Source organism: Episyrphus balteatus, chromosome 1 (assembly GCF_945859705.1).
Source record: "Episyrphus balteatus chromosome 1, idEpiBalt1.1, whole genome shotgun sequence".
NCBI lineage: Eukaryota > Metazoa > Arthropoda > Insecta > Diptera > Syrphidae > Episyrphus > Episyrphus balteatus.
This window is the reverse complement of record NC_079134.1, coordinates 41314778-41336790: the sequence shown is the minus strand read 5'-3', so window position 1 is coordinate 41336790 and position 22013 is coordinate 41314778. Positions and strand designations below refer to the sequence as shown.

Sequence of the window (22013 nt, the reverse complement as noted above, 5' to 3'; positions counted from 1 at the left end):
CTATCGAATGACTTGAACTATCGATAGTTAGTAACTGAATGATTTGAACTATCGAATAGTTCATTCATTCATTCATTTATTCATTCGAATAAACTATCGAATAAACTATCGAATAAAAACTATCGAACAAACTATCGAATAAACTATCGAATAAACTGTCGAATAAAAACTATCGTATAAAAAAACTATTCAAATGAAAAAAACTATCTTTTAAGAAAACTATTCAAATGAAAAAACTATCGTTTAAGAAAACTATTTGAATGAAAAAACTATCGTATTAAAAAACTCTTCAAATGAAAATAGTAAATAAATGAATGAATGATTTAAAACTATCGAATGAATGTATATTTTACAACTATCGATAGTTTGATAGTTTTTATTCGATAGTTCCCATCACTAGCGCATGGAAGCTGAGTAAAAAAGCAAGAAACTCTAGAACAACTTTTCTGGGTCACTGCAGATGTTTAAGTGCAATGTACTGAAACATTTAAAAAAAAAATCGATTTTTTAAAGGAAATCTTTGCAAAAAAAACTTCATTCGAAAAATTTTGATTTTTTCTTTCAGCAAGAAAGAACAAATCAAAATTTTTCAAATCCTCATAGTTATAAATTTTTAAGTTTAGTACACTTTCTGGCAAAGATAAAAATATAATTTTCCTCAAAATCTATGGATAAATTATAAAGACACATATGACCATTTTTTTAACGATCAATATTTTCGACTTTTTCTTTTACTTATTGATAGTAGGAGATCCCGCCATAGGACGACCTACCCTCATCGTTATACCAGTTGAGAGTTATATTTTCTGAAAGCTAGTGTCTAAGGTAATAAATTGCACATGGGTTGCCTAGCGATATCCTGTCAAGGCATAGGGTTGCCAGGCCTTAAAGTTCATTTTTGCAAATTTTTGAAAATGCGACTCTGCTTATATGGCAAGCCTAAGAGTTATAAAAAAAATATAATGTCATAGGAAATTTAACTTAAAAATTTTAATTTTCAGGATTTTTTAAAATTTGAAGTTTGAGTAGGGTAAACAAAGGTAAATTTAGAAAAAGGGCAAAAATCTATTTTCTGAACAAAACGTGATAGAAATAAAATTGAAATTGGAATCGATAGATATTATAAATATATGAAAGCCACACACACAAATAAAAAATGTAAAAAATCTACAACGCGAGATATAGTCTTTTTAGAGTCATGATACTCCAATTCGATATTTGAGAAATAATTCACCAAAAATCAGAATGAAAGATTTTTTAAATAATTTTTATGTGATAAGTTAAGAGAAATAAAATAACTTGACACGTGCCTGTCAAATTTTCAATTTAACTTACCGTTTTTGCGAGGGGATTTTTTGAAAAGGTGCTTATTTTCGTATTTCAACATATTAAAGGAAAAAATCCCGTCATGGGACGACCTATCCACCTCATTATACCATTTGAAAGCTATATTTTCCTAAGGGTAGTGTCTAAAGAAACAGTTTGCACATGGGTTGCCTAGCGATATCCTGTCAAGGCATAGGGTTGCCAGGCCTTAAAGTTTATTTTTCATTATTTTTGAATACGCCACCCTGCTTATACCCAAAGCCAAAGAGTTGTAAAAAAAATATTATGTCACAGGAAATTTAATTTGAAAATTTTAATTTTCAGGATTTTTTAAAATTTGAAGTTTGAGTAGGGTAAACAAAGGCGAATTTAGAAAAAGGGCAAAAATCTATTATCTAAACAAAACATGATAAAAATAAAATTGAAATTGGAATCGATAGATATTATAAATATATGAAAGCCACACATAAAAATAAAAAATGTAAAAAATCTACAACGCAAGATATAGTCTTTTTAGAGTCATGATACTCCAATTCGATATTTGAGAAATAATTCACCAAAAATCAGAATGAAAGATTTTTTAAATAATTTTTATGTGATAAGTTAGGAAAAATAAAATAACTTGACACGTGTCTGTCAAATTTTTAATTTAACTTACCGTTTTTGCGAGGGGATTTTTTGAAAAGGTGCTTATTTTCATATTTCAACATATTAAAGGAAAAAATCCCGTCATGGGACGACCTATCCACCTCATTATACCAGTTGAAAGCTATATTTTCCTAAAAGTAGTGTCTAAAGAAACAGTTTGCACATGGGTTGCCTGGCGACATCCTGTCAAGGCATAGGGTTGCCACGCTTTAAAGTTCATATTTTGAGTTTTTTTGACAACGCCACCCTGCTTATATGGTAAGTGTTAGAGGTGTAAAAAAAATTTATGTCAGAGAAAATTAAATTTAAAAATTTGAATATTCAGGATTTTTAGAAATTTGACATTTAAGAAGGGGAAACTGAGGTAAATTTAAAGAAAGGTCGAAAAGCTATATCCTTAACAAAGAGTGGTAGAAAAAAGATTGATACTGGAATCGATAGATATTGTTAAATTATATAAGTCACACATACAAACCAAAAATGTAAAAAATCTGCTACTCGAGATATGGACGTTTAAAAGTCAAAACCGTGAAATTTGATGTTTGAGAAATAATTCACCAAAAATCAGCACGAAAGGTATTTGAAATAATGTTTATGTTATTAGAGAGCATAAATAAAATAACTTGACACGTATCTGCCAAATTTTTGATTTGACTTAGTTTTTGGTTCCTGTGTATTTTTGAAGAATAACACCGAAACAGTGAATTGAATTGTAAAAATCTGTAATTCTTCAAAAATACACAGGAACCAAAAACTAAGTCGAATCAAAAATTTGGCAGATACGTGTCAAGTTATTTTATTTATGCTCTCTAATAACATAAACATTATTTCAAATACCTTTCGTGCAGATTTTTGGTGAATTATTTCTCAAATATCGAATTGGAGTATCATGACATTAAAAAGACTATATCTCGAGTTGTAGATTTTTTACATTTTTTTGTTGTATATGTGGCTTTTATATTTTTATAATATCTATCGAATTCAATTTCAATTTTATTTCTATCACGTTTTGTTTAGAAAATAGATTTTTGCATTTTTTCTAAATTCGCCTTTGTTTACCCTACTCAAACTTCAAATTTTAAAAAATCCTGAAAATTAAAATTTTCAAATTAAATTTCCTGTGACATAATATTTTTTTTACAACTCTTTGGCTTTGGGTATAAGCAGGGTGGCGTATTCAAAAATAATGAAAAATAAACTTTAAGGCCTGGCAACCCTATGCCTTGACAGGATATCGCTAGGCAACCCATGTGCAAACTGTTTCTTTAGACACTACCCTTAGGAAAATATAGCTTTCAACTGGTATAATGAGGTGGATAGGTCGTCCCATGACGGGATTTTTTCCTTTACTATGTTGAAATACGCAAATAAGCACCTTTTCAAAAAATCCCCTCGCAAAAACGGTAAGTTAAATTAAAAATTTGACAGACACGTGTCAAGTTATTTTATTTTTCTTAACTTATCACATACAAATTATTTAAAAAATCTTTCATTCTGATTTTTGGTGAATTATTTCTCAAATATCGAATTGGAGTATCATGACTCTAAAAAGACTATATCTCGCGTTGTAGATTTTTTACATTTTTTTATTTGTATGTGTGGCTTTCATATATTTATAATATCTATCGATTCCAATTTCAATTTTATTTTTATCACGTTTTGTTTAGATAATAGATTTTTGCCCTTTTTCTAAATTTACCTTTGTTTACCCTACTCAAACTTCAAATTTTAAAAAATCCTGAAAATTAAAATTTTCAAATTAAATTTCCTATGACATTATATTTTTTTTATAACTCTTAGGCTTGCCATTTAAGCAGGATTGCATTTTCAAAAATTTGCAAAAATGAACTTTAAGGCCTGGCAACCCTATGTCTTGACAGGATATCGCTTGGCAACCCATGTGCAATTTATTTCCTAAGACACTAGCTTTCAGAAAATATAACTCTCAACTGGTATAACGATGAGGGTAGGTCGTCCTATGGCCGGATCTTAGACTATGAGTTTTTGTCTATAACTTGAAAAGCAAGCCACATATATTTAAATATTTATCTTTCAACATAATGGTCACAAAAATTAAATACTTCTAAAATTGGATAAAATCTACTGTTTTTGGTCTTTTGGAACCATTTTTCTTCAACACATTTAAGAAATTGTAATTAGGAGTTTTGTATTTTCTTATTTTTATCAATTTTTACCTTTTTTTTTTAAATAATCTCATATGAAAAATCATATCTCGAAAACCTATCCATAAATATTTTTTTTAGATAAGATTTTCGAGTTTTCTGGGCTCAAATCTATTCGAAAAGTATAACGGCTGTTGGTGTCCAAAAATGTTTTATTATTTTGTAAACTAGTTTAATTGGTGACCCTGACCATTCCTAATTTTAAATTGAGGGATAAAATAACTTTCCTTTGCAAATTTACTCAACATGCAGTAATGCACAATTGACTATTGTTTTCATAGGAAAATCTTTTTGATAAACTGACTTATTTCAATTTACTAATTGCAATACTTTTTGACTTTTTCCAGTATTTTGTAACATAATTGTAAATGTTTTTACAGTTTTTTAAATTTAAAGGTTGTTTTTAAGTTGTTTGTAACAAGAAGCAGAAGCTTGCAATCAAAAAAATACTGTTTTTACTAAAATTTGAAATCATACTGGAGTTGTTTAATTCCCAAAGTTAGAATAACCAAAATAGTAGATGACTCTTATTTTAAAGAAAAAAAAAAGGTACTAAATCAAAGTTTTTTTTATTCGATTTTAAAGAAATACAATTTTAAAAAAATTAGCATTTCTAGTTTACTGCATTTAATTTATTTTAACAAAAAATAATAAATTATGCAATTTTATTTTGCTGTTATGTAAATTCCTTTTATCAAAAAAAAAAAAAAATATAACTCCTACAGAGACATATTACATTTTTATATAAAATGTTTTATCTTTTTTTTTATTACATTTTATTTACATTTTGGGATAGGTAACTATAGAGGTATAAAAAAAAAAAAAACTGCACTTGGAACTCCATCATCAGTATGCAATGGTTTATTTTTTGTTATTTCTTGTTTTGGTATACGTAAAACTATACAACATATCTCTTGCTTGTTTGAAGAATAATAAAAAATATGTAGAAAAAAAAAAATTAGTTGTGCGCTCCGCTCTGGTTGTGCCCATAGTGTGGCGGCAGCGGCATGTTTTAATGGCTGCGACACGACACACCTTTGTGACCGCATTGTCATTCGTTTGTTGGTAATCAATTAGAAACGAGAGAAAAAATGCGGTTCGTTCGCTATATCAAGCTCCTAACTAACCATTCGTTATTTTATTAAAAAAAAAACTTCTATATAGACATTAGAAGAGTTTGAAGGGGCTCGCACCTAAAATATATGTGCGAATATGTTTTTTTTTTCTATTTTGTTGGCGTGTTTTGTATATTTAAAATCTAGTCAATCCATAAATGATAGCATATGCTAAAAATAGTTAATGTTTTGTTGTTGTTTTTTTTTTGAAAAAAAAACTCGTTGCCAATATAATTGCAATTGAACTTCGTGCCGGACTGTTAGTTACTATATAGGCATTCAAACCAGAGCCTAAAGAGCCAATTTATGTTGCTAATAAAACAAAAAGTTAATGGCACTGAGCTATGGTCAGTTGGGTTAAAGTTATTTGGACTTTGTGCTTTCACAAAAGAATGTTGTTTAGATTGAGTGAATCATTTTATGTGTGGTGTAGAGAAGGTATTTTATGTATGCTTAACGAGATATCCACATAGTTACCTACATAAAAGGTAGTTTATGAACTTGTTTGCTAAGAGTTTTATGGTTATTTTTGTTGTTACTTGAGCTAAGTTTTAAATATTTAAAATATCTTAGACGCCTAGAACAGGATTTTGCTTAATTTAAGCGTCTCGCATTGGGCGCCACTTTGTTTTGAAATGACTCTGTGTTATAATATATAAAATTTTAAGAATATCATTCTCATATCTAGAATGTAAATGTCTCGAATTGGGCGCCAGTTTATTGAAAGAATGTTAAATATAAAGAAAGAGCGGTCCACATTGGGCGCCATTCTAAGGGATTTACATTTTAAAGTAAACTGTTGAAGAAATATTTATTTGAAAGTGGTTAATATATTCACAATTAATTTTAAACTAAAAAATAAAAACCTATGGCTCTGTTATTCTTAAAATATTTCTCAAGACAGGTTTTGGCAAAAGAAAAAAAAAACAAAACAAAAATAGATTTCAACATTTAAATAAAATTAGTTTACTCCCTATTAAACTATTAATAGAAATCAAGAATATTTATTTATTTTTTTTTTTCACTATTGGTTACCATACAATATTGTTGAAATAGATTTTTAAATCAATAATATTCAAAAAAAAGAATCATTTATTAAAAACAAATTAAGAACACCTGCAGAGAATTTATAACACGAATTTTAATATCAAGGCTTAAGCGAAATCACGCCACAAGAGTGTGTGTGCCTTCTAAAGAAGGCAAAAATAATATTAAAAAAAAGAAAAGTAATAAATGTTTGTTATGTAGTTTATTTTTGTTATCAAATGATTTAAATATTATTTATATTCAAAGAATAAAATTTTATTGATGTACTTTCAAAAAAAAAAAAAAAAAACGCACAAAAAATCCGGATCAAATCAAATAACATTCATTTATATTATTTAAGCAAGCTGACAACCTGACATCAATATAATGTGACTTTTTAACATTAGGGTGTCAAGTAATTTAAGCGTATCGTTTAAGGCCTTTAATGTGAATCAGTCAGAATGGAATGTTGATTATTTTAAATTCAATTAGCATACAATAAAAACACGAAATAATAAAAAAAAATACCAGAGAACGTGAATAGGCAGGGGTGGATTTTCCATGACAGGAGCCTACATTAATGGCATGTTTTTCGCTTTTATTTCTTTTTAAATGAAATATTAATTGTGTATTCTATTCATAAAGGTACCATGAAACCTTTTCAAAATTTTATACATTACTGGAGCTTTGGAGATTTCATGGAATCTCATCATGCATTTATTATACATTAAGATAACATTTTTTATCAAAAACTGACTGAATTTGAGAGGTGTTTTGAGTTCTTATCCGGAAGACATTTAAAAAAAAGATTTAAATGTTTCGCAATTGAAACTTTGGCACATAATAAATACTGAAAAATGCATTCATTCATAAACGGAAACAATCAAATTCAATTTTAGCATTACGAGTGATTTACTCGGGCGCCATTTAAGAAAAATGCTAGTTTGTAATCATATTTTATTGATAAGTTCGATGATTCTTATCGGAGTCATTCTAATATTTAATATTAACAAGTGATATAAGGAGTAGCTGTTTGAATTAATTAAGGGCCTTGTAAGTAAAACCCAGGCCGAAGGTTTTTTTTTGGGATCGGGTCAAAATTCTGGCTTCAAAATTCTGCTTTTTCAGCGAAAATTATGTTTTTTTTCTATTCTGTTTTTTAAAATTCTGCTTTTTAAAATTCTGCTTTTCAAAATTCTGCCAGCATTGTATTTGAACAAAAAAATTCGGCTAATTCTGGTTTTTTTTTTGTATAGCATATGCGCTGGCTAAAGAAAAATACACCTCATTATTGTGATTCAACATTGGTGCTTTCCTAAATTTTTTTATTTAAGTGTCGCAAATATTTTTTGAAATGCATATACTGACTTTCTTTCAAATAAAATATGTATACTAATTGGAACCGATGTTGTATATTCCTTTTCTTATTCAAATTTTTGAACATTCATCTTTATTTGATAAATTAATAATTTTTAGTTATTTTCGGAAATGTTTAATATTAAAAACCTTTTCTTAATATTTTCAAATTTATTCATTTTTAAAATAAAAATTAATTTGCATTTAAAAAATGACAAATTATGTAGGAAAGTAATCAAATAAGCAGATAATTTTTCAAAAAGATGATTTTTAACATTTTCCAAACCCTTTTTTAATTTTTTGCAGAATTTTGAAAAGCAGAATTATGAAAAGCAGAATTTTGAAAAACAGAATTTTGAAAGCAGAATTTTGACCCCGGCAGAATTTTGACCCCAACCCTTTTTTTTAAATGCATTTATTTTTTTTGAAAAATCAATACAGTCTAATAAGGAAGGAACAATAATGTTCTTTTGTATAAGGAAAATTATTTGAGAACTGTTTTTTTTTTTCTATAAGAACTGTTTTCCATCTTTCGATACCTGTTTTAGGTCCATTTTCTTCACTCGGAGTTGAACATAACTTGAGAGTTTTTTATATAAAAATTCTCAAGTTTTGTTCAACTCCGATTGAAGAAAATGGACCTAAATCTTTTCATATCTTTTGTATTGCCCGAGATATCTTAAAATTAAGTAAGTGGGTTTTTCTTCATATATCATAAAGGAGATAATGACGTTATAAAATTTAAAAAAAAATACCAAACAACTGAGGATATCTCGGGCAATAAAAAAGATATCGAAAAGATTTAAACAGATTTAAAAAGGTGATAAATAGTTCTTATACAAACCGTTACTAAATATGCTCAAACAATTTTCCTTATATAAAAGAATAAGGTCCGAAGTACTGCATACTCTAACGGTAATATTTCAAAAACGGGAGCTGATTAATTTTTTTTGACTTCGGATTCGAGCCAGGAAAGTATATTTTTGTTTCGGCAACAAAAAAAAGTTTAATTTTGTTAACCAGTGTAATCTTTATTATAACTACCAAAATAAGGCGTCTTAGGAGTTGAGGTCACTTGAACTTTAAAATTGAAATATAATCGTTATTATTTTCATTCTGGGCGCCACTTAAGAACAATGTTTGTTATTTTGATTTTTCAAACGAAAAAATTGGAATTATTGAGATGATTTCGATCAAATTTGCCAAAATGGGCTTCGAAAAAGAATAATTTCCAACAATGAATATTTGCAATTTAAAGACAATTTAATTGTAATAATCAAAACAGAATATAAATAGAACTCAAAATTATCTCATTTGCCCTTGTCGAATCGAAACGGGCTTTTACAATCAAATCATCATAGATTAATAAGGAATTTCATACTGGGCGCCACTTAAAACAACACTTGAAAATGAGTGCAAAAGAAACGGCTACTGGAATAAGTTTAGAACACTACCTAGGTGATTAGTTTGCATGCCAAAAGATGTCAGATAAAAGTTATCTGCGCGTATAAGCTCGAAAGAATGCTGAACCTAAACATTTATGCATAGGAATGACTTTAGGTTTTGCAAAATTTGCCTATGACACATCAACTTAAAACTAGCCATTTATATTGTCCAAAAATCGAACCCTGCGGGAATTTTCGTGAAACAAGTGGTCACGTGGTGCAAATATAGATTTAAGCAATAAGGAATGCCCCCTGAGTCCTGATGAACGAATTTGGGCGTAGGCTCTGCGTTGATGAATGGGAATCGGAAGCAAGTATGGCGGCCGTTAGCATGAGAGGAACTTTAGACAACATTTTTGAGCATTTTGACAAATTGCAATTACGTCCTCGCTGAAGTCGAATTCAGATTCAGATCAGACATTTGTAAGATACAATTTTTTCATGTTTTTTATAATTGTAATAATCGTATGTTAAGTCAAAAGTCCAAGTAATGTATTACTTTTTACTCCAATAATATAGTTTTTACCCACAGTTGCAACAGAGAACTGTCAGATGGGTGAAAAAAAAAAAATTAATGAATCCCAACTTTTTCTGTACACCTCAAAATAATCCGACCCCAAATCAATCTCTTTTTAATATATTCCAAAATTTAAAAAACTATACATCAATCCTAAAAAGAAATTTTAGATTAAAGAATCAATTAGAATGAAAAAATATCATAAAAGAAAAACCATTTAATGTCAAAGTTTTCAAAGATCCATCAATTTTCGTGACAAGATTAAGGTATTGCTTTCTTAAAATTGATTTTCCTTTTATAACCATAAATAAAATTAAAATAAAAAAAAAAACAAAACCTTTTTCAAATGAGGTGAAACTTAAATTTATAAATTGATATACTTAATTATAACCTCCACAATAAATCTCAAAAAAAAAAAAAAAAAGAAGCTTTCAGACCAAAAATGCCTACAAAATAACCACAAAAAAAAGAAATTTAAATCAAAAAGAAACCAAAAAAAAAAAAAATTAAACCTAAGAACCTTGAATAAATTAATTTTGATCTATCTGATGGAATTTATGGAATTTCCATATAATTTACTGTTATATACCAGTTTTTAGTTCTTGTTTTTTTTTGAAAATTTAAATGCAGCAGTTAAATTATTTTTTTTTTTAACTGCGTGTTGGACATGTTGGGTGCAACACCTCATCGATCAAGTCAAGATATAAATCTCTTTTTTATTTTTTTTTTTGGAAAAATAAAACTAAATGGAAAGAATTTAGGTGAATACTTTATCATTTTTAAAACAGTCATAGACATTAGTTATATGACTTTGGATGAAAGCTTTATAGGCTGGGTGATTTATAAAAAATAACTCAAGATAAAACTTAATGCTTTTTTGTTGTTTAAAAAAAAAATAAATAAAATTGTTCTACATAATTTGTGAGATAGCTTTGCATTTTTGGTATAATTTTTTTTATTTATTATACTAAAAATCATTTGTCTCTTCTTATAATAAAAAATAAGCTCTTAATTCATAACTTTTATAACTTCATTTGATTTTTAGATTTTGAACTTATTTTTTATAAATTATTTTGGACTTGTAATTTCGTGAAAAATCATTTGTAGAGTCAAAAAGTTCATGAATTATGCCTCTAGAGGGCGCTGTATGAAATTTTGTGAGATGTCATGCATATTATAACCAGCGGACAAACAAGACGCTTTCAACGATACATCATTTGTCCAATTACAATAGGTAGTTTAGAAGTTATACTGGAACATACTGATAACTGACAGATGAAATGGATAAAACACAACAAAAACTGTTTAATTCTTTCCTGAAGCTTGACTTTATGTCTAATCTAACACTGTTTTAATCGATTAACAAGTAGTTAACACTCGTACAAGTGCGCAGACATTTATACAAATAAATTAAGTAATCAAAGAAGAGAGTCATTTAAAAGTTTGACGTAAAACTTTGAAATTTACTTGCGTATATAAGCAAAACTTGAAAACAAAATTCAACAATTTCAAGGTTATTTTGTGATCAGCTAATAGTGAAAACATGTATTTTGTTTATTTTTTAAATTCCTTAATTGAAACCAATCTATTGGAATAATAAAAACAAAATAACAAAAAAAAAAAAGAGAAGCAAACACAACAAACCCCCCCTTTTTGTATCTCTGTAACTAATTGTTGAGGTCTCAAGCTCACCGAATATAATAATACTATGTGTGTTCCTTATGCCAACAACAACAACCTATCTAGCAGAAGCAGATCTATGTAATTAACTGAGTAATTACATCCGCAGCAGGTTGGTTTTATAACAACAACGCACGACTGACGAACGAACGTAAAAAAAACTTAGACAATGTTCTTATATATTTTATTTGTTCATATAAAATGATGTGTCTGGTAGGAATTTCTTCTTCTATAAAAAAAACACACCGCCCAGAGAAGATTTTTTTTTTTTTTTACAAAAAGTAACAAAAAGTTAAAAAAAAAAAAAATAAAACAAAACTAATTAAATTTAATTTCATAGTGCGGCCAAGATGAAAGATATGATAGCGTGTGTAACACAAAACCACAATTAAATCGTCTGAGTGATAACTATTTCGGGAAAAATTAAAACAACATTAGAGAGACTATAAAATAAGATTTAATGGATTTTCAAGAGGCCCATATAGCGGCGACTGACTTTTTGGTATTTCTGGAATTTCTGGGTGATCTAGAAAGATATTTAGTTTTATGTGTACAAGACAATGAATTTGGGGATTTTTCGGTTCTTCTTAAAATTTAAACGTTTTTTGTACTTAACTAAAAGAAAACAATTTAAAATAAATTATTAAAAGCAATACAAGATAATTATTATCATTATTTAAAAGTGACTGAGTTTTTTTTTAGCATTATTTTTATAATTTTTCAATGTCAACAAACAACTCATTTAACAAAGTTCAAACTTCACAAATTACTATATACAAAATATTAAAATTAATCATCAAAATTCCATTCTACACTTAGAGAAAGATCAATGTGAAATTAATTTAAATAAAACTGAATAAAAAACTTAAAAAGAGAGCAAGCACGAATTGATCTTTATTTACCGCTGCAGAAATGATACTTTGAGTGCCTGAATTTCGTATTATTGAAGTACAACGGCGTATACAGGGGGGGGGTCACGGGGTCATGACCCCCCCCAAGAACTCAAAACTTAAACAAGAAATTGTTGTGTTCTACTAAATTCTTTTGAGTACGATGATTTTCAAAATGTCGAAGTTTTAGAACAAGAACGAAAATGAAAAGTCAAAAAATTTGTTGGTATTCAACCGAATATTTTTGCCATATCTGGGGATGTGGTCATATTTTTAGGGAACGCTATGCTGGATTAAGATTATTTTGATTCGTTCGATAATATAAGGCATTGATAGGCTACAAGTTAAGCTGTGCTGTAGAGCTTTGTATGGATTTAAAATCCAAATAATTTTTTTAATTTTGACTAAACCGAGAATAGATAAGAATATAGCCAACCTCTTCTAAAGGCAAATTAAATATTTAAGCAACCTTAGGTCACTTAAAATAATCTCGAAAATCGATTTAAGAAAAACTAATAAATATAACTGAATATGTTTTATATTTTAAACCGCTGATAAACACCTGAAAGCTGATTAAATCAGAGCCGAATATTATGAAATCCTTCGTAAGTGATCTAAAGCATTTCTTTAATTAGTAATGCCGTTTGAAATTTCGAAAAAATGTCTAAACTATACTCTGTCCGATAAATATTGGTAGTACAGGCCTTATGGGAGAGCTTTTTCAAAAACAATGGGACCTAACGATTGATAAAAAGCAATTTACGAAAAATATGCCCCTGAAACACACAAGAACACCACAGACGTGCCATGGCATTGTTGTTGTTATTTCTTTATTAAGCGAAGTACACCCTCCTATGACCGATCTGCCTCACGATCTGTGGCAGAATGAAACTCAATCATAAAAGCTGTTTATTAAAAGTATTCACAATACATAAGAGTTACCATTGGTAAACTTCCTTCATAAACTACTCCTTTTTCTATTATTTTTCTGAAAGAGCTTTCAGGATTAATGCTTTTTTCAAGCTTTTTGAACGAAAAAAAGCATATGTGTTGTCGTGGTGTTGGTGGCTATTTGATTTTTATTTTGTGTATGTAGGAAAACAGTTAATGTCAACATTTTAACATGCATTTTAAGATTTCAACAGGCAAAATTTTGTACCCATGCGTTGGGTCGGCCTGCGTCTTAAATGAGTGAATTTTTTATTTGTTATTTTGGTGTTAAACGAAAAATTTATTTTTTTTTTCGTTTTTGTGAAATTTTACTGACAAAATGGTAACGCTGGTACCTTTTCGAAACATTTTTTTTTTTGATAATACGGCATCGCTAAGTGAGCTTTTTTATGTGATAGACATATCCAGAAGGCGTGAAGCAGAGTGAGATGCAAATGCCCTACCTTCCCTGTACTGCCAATTTTTATCGGACAGAGTATAGCATAATTTTGTTTAATATTTTCTGTTACGCCAAAAATATTTTTTTGTCCTTACTATTTTGACAGAGGTACTTGAATCCTGTATCGTCTTAAAAGAAAAAAAAAAACAAAATTTAAAAAAAAAATGTATTTTCAAATGCAATTTTTTTTTTTTGCAAAACCTTGCGATTCGTTTGCCTGAGGTTAGGAAGACAATTAATTCGAAAGTTATCAGTGTTATTAAACTAAAAAGATTTTATTTAAACTTGTAAAATAATTCTGGACTATCGGAAAACAATGCAGAGTTGTTTAAAGGCAAATTATTCAATCGAAGTACTTGTACATTACACTGTATTTTAAGGACAGGATGGTCTTAATTGGTGAAGATTTAAGGCTAAACAAATAAAAGCAAACGAATCACACAACGTTTTTGTTTGGTTATTCTTAGAACTCTTCGGAACTGTTCGATTCGAAATGCAAAACAAACAAATTTTAATATTTTTAATATTTTTAATTTAAATAGCACATTTTCAAGTTTATGCCTACTACCAAAACTTTTGTAAAAAAAATTTTGGCATGACCCCCCCCAAGAAGAAAACCTGTATACGCCCCTGTTGAAGTATGTCTGTATCTTCAAGTACACAAGAAGGCAGGAGCAGAGAGGATTTTGAAAGATAAAAGGTTCTATTTCTCATCATTTTGTAAAGTCTCAGAAGCTTAGGAGTACCCGAATATATGACTTTTAAAATTCATACGATTGAAAATCCCCATTGAGCAATGATGTGATCAACAAAATTTTATCATACGTTTCCATTGCAGTTTTCTAAACAATCAAATATGAATGGAATAACATTTTTAGAAAGAAAGACGTAGACAAAACCGACTCTTGTGGGACATCAGCATTTATAGAGTAGCTGATACAAATTATTTAGTTTTAGCTATTGCAATAAGCACACTTATTCTAAAAAGTGATTCGAGATAAATTTGTCAAGATTTATCACAAAAACTTACTTTCGATTAACAAAAATTAAAAGTGGTCACAAAAAAGTGTCTTTATAATTGTGAAAATACATTTTTTTGAATTGTGAATATAATATTCGAATTCCTCGGAATATTCTACATCAATTTCATACATGATTCTCTATAAAATAGTGAGACCGAAAAAAGTTCTAGCGACATGAAAAATTATAAACCAAATTCGCAAAAAAGAGGTGTGCTTACAGAGGGTTACGGAAGAACCTTTCGTTTCTCAAGATATTTCTTAAATTTATGCCTTTAAGCTTATTATTTTGGACAGGATATTTAAGATTCCCCAAATGGGGACTAATACATTACATTAATCCTTTTTAACTGAAACTAGTGTGAGTTTACTTGTGTGCTTTAGATTTTGATTTCCTGATTCTCTGATTCCTGATTCCTGATAAAATTTAGCATTTAATGTAAAATGGAAAACAAAGATTCAACGTAAAAACTTGCATCTTTGCAACTTTGAAAAATATTATAAAATTGTCAGCCGGTTTTATCTTAGATTGCAGTTTGTTATAATGATTTCAGTGAGTTGGCTCGATCAGTAACACAAAGATGCAAGATCAATTTCCAATGGTTACCAGATTTTTTTGTATTGTGTCCCTTTTTTAAAGTTGAACAAATTTTTTTATTTAAAAAAAAAAAATGTGTTTTCTGTCATCCATTTTCACATTTTCCAACCCAAACTTTAAAGGTACCTTTCATTGACTCTGGGCTGCTGGCTGTTGTCGAGTGCTGTCATGAAAGGTGTATGAGTAAATTCTACAAAAAATTAATTTAGCTGGTTCAATTCATAGTTATAAGCTTATAACAAATAACGTTGTCAACGGTTTAGCTTAACTTGAAGTATCACAAAGAAGTGGCAAATTTGTCCATTTTAACAAAATACCAATCAATAATTTTACCAAAAAGATCTTTTAGACAGTAATGTGAGGCTTTTGATAAATACTCTTCTCTTTTCGATCCGGAAAAATGTTTAAAAAAAGCCAAAACCAAAAAAAAGTGTTCAACTGTCAAAGATTTTCTATATCAGAAAATTCACCCTAAAGAAAACAAAGGAATCCAATTTTGTAATGTAATTCGGTCACTTGTCAAAAATTCACAAAAAAATAAGGAAAAATACCCGAATTTTCAATAATTTAAGCTTTTAGGGACTATTTGCTGACAAAATCAATGAATCACGGTTTTGATAATGGTTTTTCAAAATATTGCTCTTCTTTTCAAACATCATCCACTTTTTCGAAATCGAATATTTTGGCAAACAGAAGTAGCCCTGAAAAAATTTCATTGGATGTTGTTTGGATAAAGACTCTCATGAAAACTGCAAGTTTCGAACATTGATGGACAAAAATGCATTTCATCAAATTACTTGGTGTATTATTTTATAAATGTCCAGTAAAAAAAATTAAGTAGTAATAAACAAGTCTATTAACAGCAATTTTGTTTTCAAATGGAGTAGGTCCTAACAATAAAAATTCCAAAATAAGTACTAAAATTAGAAAAAAAAATTGCAATTCTGAAAAATTAATTTGATTACCTACAAAAAAAATTGCAATTTGAAAAATTAATGGGCTTATAGAAATGGTCTTGAACTGAAATAAGCCTAGGTCAAAAATTTTATTACAGCCCTTTTATTAAAATCAAGTTTTGCAGAAGTAGGGGAAGGTGGCCTAAAATGGCCCGACTAAGGAAAATGTCCTATATCTCGAAAAACAGCAGCATTAAAACTTAAATGCTATATACTTTTCAAAGTTTAATATATTACTCTCACATTTTTTCATTTGCGAGTTAAAAAAGTTCCAAAAAGTATTTAATTTTTTTAATTTTCAAGACGTCTACAAATTTCACTGATCAAATTTACCCGGGTAAAATAGCACACTTTTCCATTTTCTTGGAACAAGTGGTGCTTAATCCCCCCAGATCTTTCTACGAGTCACTCAAAACCCAGTTCATTTTGGTTGCTCGTCTCGTTTTTGTAGTTTTTGGAACTTTGAATGTTTTTGATGCTTTTTTCCAGGTTTTTGACGGAATCAAAAGCTTTCCTCAATCCAGGACTTCCACTTTGTACATTGTTCATAAATAGCAACTATTTTCACTTTAAAAAAATGAAAATGTGAAAAAAATTTAAAATGACATGTCAAATAGGTATGCCATTTTACCCGAGCACTAAGTAGGCCATTTTGCCCATTTTGAGTTTTTTCAATTTAATTTTTGCACCAAAAAATTTAAAATCGTTTTAAACCAACTTATTGCAGTAAATTAATACGAAATACTTTATGTGTACATACATTAACTTCTTTTTCCAAAATACAATGTTTTTTACCTATACTTTTTTTTGCAAAAAAAAATTCACAAAATTTTAACGAGTGTACTTTTTGAGGTGGATAGAGACAGTTTGACCTGTCAAATTTCATATAATGGCTTGAAGTTGCTGAAATTTCGTATTTATGTTGGTTTTGCCAGATAAACTAAAGAATCGCGTTCATAAAACTTTCTAATTATTTTCGATTCTACGATTTCTAGCAAGGGGGGCATTTTACCTTGGGGTGCCATTTTAGGCCACTTTCCCCTAAGAACCTGAAAAAAATATTCCATAAGCACCAAAATGGATTTCCAACAATTCGGGATTTGAAAAATTCTGTGAACCAAAATGTTGTAAACCATCAAAGAAAAAAAAAAAACACTGAGACAGAATTTTTCAAGGCAGAATTATTAAATTACAGAGTTTTGGAACACAAACAATTTTGTCATACAGAATTTGGGAGTGCAAAAAAAAAAACTTTTTCCAATTGTGCCTAAATATCTGAGTGTGGAAAACTTGTCAAAATTTGACTTAAACCTAAAAGTATTCTTGAAATGATGAATTTAGCATAGAAGCTTAGCTCTCTCAAAAATTAGTTCAATTTACTCAAATCTTTTTTCTTCTGATTTCAGTAAATGAAGTTTAGTAACCAGCACATATCAAAACATGTCCTAAAAAGACTATTTACATAATACTTTTATAATATTTGTTACTTATTTAAACCATGAAAACTGAACGTGTGTTCAAAAATTCGTATTAATTGACAATTTAAGTATTTCACAATTTTAAGGCTGGAGACTTTAATTTTAAGATCAACCTAAAAAAAGGTGTTAATCTTTCCAAACCGTCAAATAGTCAAATCGGACAATCCCAAATTTCGAGATTTTCTTTTTCTGCTCTCTTTTGCATACCTACCTAAAATTCTGAAAGTACAAAATATGCACATGGATTATACCGTTTATCCCCTTCTACTTTTTAAGTTCAAGGTGTTTTTCAATCTCTCTCTCTTTCCAAAATCAAGGTCAAGAAAATCAAAATTTCTTATCCCAAAACAACGCAAACGAACAAACATGAAATTCAAATTACATTCTTTTTCTAAAAATTCTAACAAACAAACAAAAAAAAATTTACCTGCACACACTATGCTAACACATTGTGTCCATATGTTTGTTAGTCCATATGTGTTTTTATTATTTTTTTTTTCTTAAGTTCTTCTCTACTCTGAAGTTAATCCGTAAGATACAAACAAACAAACAAAACAAACGAAATTAAAAAAAAAAAATCCAAGTAAATGTTTGATCAAATCCAGTAGACAATCAGTGAACAGAATTTATTCAAAAAATTAAAAAAAAAAAAATTTCCTTTTTTTTCTCTCGACTTTTTTATCTGACGATAATTTTTTTTTTATTTATTTAATTTTTTTTTTTTGTATTAAATAAATTCCCAATTGGTGACGGTCACACACTGCACACACTGCACTTTATGCTTCAACAGAAAAAATATTTTTATTTATTTTTTTTTTTTTATATCTATAGATATATTTTATGTATATATATTTTCACTTCTATGAATATTTTTCTTTTTGTGTGTATTAAATTAATATAAAAAAAAAAATAATATCTACACTTATTTTACACGTGATAACAAAACAAATGCACAAAATAGCTTAAGATAATAATTTTTTTAGTAGAGTGGTATTGGTGGTTTTTTGTTGTTGTTGTTGTTATATGGCGGGAGGTGCGGAATTCGAAATATCACACCGCAAAACGCGTTTTAATATCGTAAACGATCAACCATTATAGATATTTTTTAGATTTATAATATCTTTTTTTTCTTAATAACTTTCTATCACTTTTAAAATATTTTTATTGAATCTAATTTTTTTTTTTTGTATCTTTTAAGTTTGCAGATATTTTTTTACGATATTAATTTTTATTACATTTTTACGATCACAGGTGGAATTGTTTTAATTTTTAACGATCAATCTATCGATCACCGTTTTGTGTGTAAAATATTTGACCTCTCAAGACCTGATCGTGCTGCATTCCAACGAGTTCGATTTTTTTTTTTTTTTTTAGAATTTTGTTTTAATTTACTCCGGATTGAGGCAACCAATACAAATGTAAACACCAAGTAGTGTTACTAGATACGCCAAGTATTTCTCTCAGTTATTAAATGATTTTTTTTAAATTATTTTTCAAGTATCTTTTATTATTATTTCATACAATTGAACTACAAAAAAAAACACATATAATTGAAATTCAGGGAGAGGGAGCGAGAGTTAACAAGATCGAGAGAATGCGGGAGGCAGAGAGAGAGAGAGCAAAAGAGAGAGAGAGAGCACACATGCAGCAGGTAAATCCTAAATACAATCCCAAAAACGATCGGTTTTTTTTTGTATGCCTTTTAGCTCGTAGGTATGTTGTAGGTAGATAATATAGCTTGAAGAGAAAGATACACTTTGAAGATACAATATCTATTATACCTATATGGATATATTTTTTTTTTTAGATTAAAAACAAAAAAAAAGCAAAACAAACCCTATATTCACTATATTGCTGGTGTGTCAAATATTGTGGAATTCCAAGTATACACTATCAAAAATGATTTGATCAAATTTTTGAAATTTTGTATCTGTATCTAAGGCAGGTAGGCATAAGAGGTAGGAGCTTCAATGAAAGTTGTTTTTTTTTTATTTTTTTGAAATTTTTCAAAAAATTTCAATACAATTTTTTTTTTCGAGTTTTTTTTTTTTTTTTTTTTTTTGCTTTTACAAAATCTGGATTTTTTTAGCCACGTTTTTTTAAAATCGTTTTTTATTCGCGGCGTTTATAGTCGTTTTTGTTTTTTTCAATCATCTATTTAGCGGGTTCGCGTAGCGTTTTCGATATTTTGAAATGCGGTTCAAAAATCAAGTAGAAGTATATTCAAAAAAAAAAAAAAAGTTAAAAAAAATTGTATATATCAACGTGCGATCGCTCGTCGGGAGCAAACACTGCGGAATGCTCAGCACCGAAAACCAAACTAACTAGAAATCGTAATCGAAAAATGAGCACCCGCTGTAGATACATGTTTTTTTTTTCGTTTCATTTTATTTTCTTATTTTTTTATTTTTACTGTCCAAGTCTTCTTTCTGTATACAATTTTGCTTTTTGAGTATGGTTTTTTTTTTTTTTTTTCTTTTCATACCACCAATACGATTACAAAATCACTGCCACACTAATATAAAAATGAAGATTGGAATGTCACTAATACTTAGAAGAGATACTGAAAATCGAATGAGTATTTGCAGCTTAATAGCGCGCGGTCTCTTGTTTTGTTTTTTTTTTTTTTTTTCTTTGTATTTTGTGTACACTGGTCTGTGTTCGTTTTGTGTGAGCGCTGATGGGTTGGAAAATATTTGAATCTCAGACTTGCGAGCCGAGTAGCAAGCAGCTCCAGCGAACAAGATCTCAGCGGGATCTCCAGTATTGCCAGGTGGTTGGACGATTAACTTAAAAAAAGGTCGATTTTTATACAATAGATATTGACAAGCTATTATTAGGGGTTCGTGCTGTAATTTTGTGTTATATTCTTATAACAGTGAACAGCAGTAGATTTGTAAATTAAATAGTTGTAGTTCAAATAAAGAAATATTAATCCTAAAATGGCGCCCAATGTGAGGATTTTCAACATATGGTGAGCGCATGGGTTCCTTTAATCATGTTGATGTAGTGCGCAAATATTTAAGATGTTTTAATGATCATGAATGTTCAGCGTATTATTAAAAACAAATTAAGAAAACAAACTACACATAATAGAAATGGCGCCCAACGTAGTCCTTCATTGTGATCTTGTCGATTCGAGATGAAAACAGCTAAGCAAGGGTATTTTTGTTTTATTTCAACGAAAAGGGACATTATTTAAGGATATTTACATACTTTGAAAAGAAACAAATTATTGAAAAAAAAATCATGATTTTATCTTTCAGTTCCACGGATAAAACTTATTATTAGCGCAACTAAATTGGAATAACATTTTGACAAAATTATGAATCCAAGCCAAGTAGGTATATGAAGTTCGAAATTCAAAATATTATTTCTTGAAAATAAGTAGGTACACCAAAGTAAATATCGGAAATGATAACCATCAAATAGAGACAGGAAATCTATAACTTTAAATATGGAAAAGATTTCTGGTTAAGATTTGATTAGAAATACAATAGAACAATTTCTTCAACAGAGAGTGATTAATTACCTACTATAGTTTTTAAAATTGGCTATCGAAACCAAATAGAAAAATACCTGTCAGTGGTTTGAAACCTGTGAAATCTTCAGTTGCATTTCCGTCTTGAATCATCTCACTTTAACTCCCATTGTTCTTGCATTCCACTTTCCCTGATAGTGACGTTCTATGCCTTTCGAATCCTGGTGAAATCGTTAGCCATGCTCTTAACTTACAGCTCTCAATAATTCAAAAAGATTTACTTTGCTTAATATTCAAAAATTCTGGCCAGTTAGAATTTTTAAATAGTGTCTTCACATACCTTATAGCGCTCTCCACTGCAGTAAAAATCACACTTAAAAATGTCGAAATATTTTTGTAGTGGTGACAGAAAAGTATACATTATACTATACACTCTGATGAAATTTTTATTACAAACAGGTAATTTTTTCAAATTATCTTTATTAAAGAGTATTTTTTGACATGATTTCTGTAGACAGAAGTAAAATATTTAATAATTGCTATCTTTAACAAAAGTATAGAATGTTGAACGTTCCATTTTTTGAAGTATTCCTTTTTTTATATTTATAACAAAAGACTTCACTTGAAAAAATTTGCAAATTTGCTGTTCTTTTGTAAAAATATATTATCTTTGACAGGTTTTTAAAACGGAGAAAACGAATCGGGTGAATCTGTCGAATGGTTTTTTCACATTAGTTTTCATTGGATTTTCAACAACACATTCGAGTCAACTAAAGCATTTCTCACATGTTCCAAATTTCGTATGGTCAAAATCCTGTAAAACCAAAATTACTGTATTTGCGTTGCCTGCCATAGAACCGTTTTCTTGATTTGTGCCTTTCACAAAAATGGCTTAACCAATTTCA

The 22013-nt window shown here is 28.8% G+C and overlaps 1 protein-coding gene and 1 long non-coding RNA gene across 3 annotated transcripts in view; both read right to left on the bottom strand.

Moving 5' to 3' along the window:
• LOC129921314 (protein expanded) overlaps positions 1-19938 on the bottom strand; it is a 55333-nt gene extending 35395 nt beyond the window's left edge. Inside the window, exon 1 of one of the 2 annotated variants that reach the window (XM_056003102.1) lies at positions 19464-19938. The gene's annotated coding sequence lies outside the window, so the exon portion shown is untranslated. Of the gene's footprint in view, positions 1-18054; positions 19041-19463 lie in introns of those variants that run through there. The other variant, XM_056003103.1, reaches the window with a different exon arrangement.
• Positions 19939-20821: 883 nt separating this feature from the next.
• Positions 20822-21608, bottom strand: LOC129921323 (uncharacterized). The gene is made up of 3 exons (XR_008773498.1): positions 21449-21608; positions 21207-21366; positions 20822-21076 (listed from the first exon to the last, which is right to left on the bottom strand). It is a non-coding gene; the product is annotated as an uncharacterized LOC129921323 (long non-coding RNA).
• Positions 21609-22013: the final 405 nt, after the last annotated feature.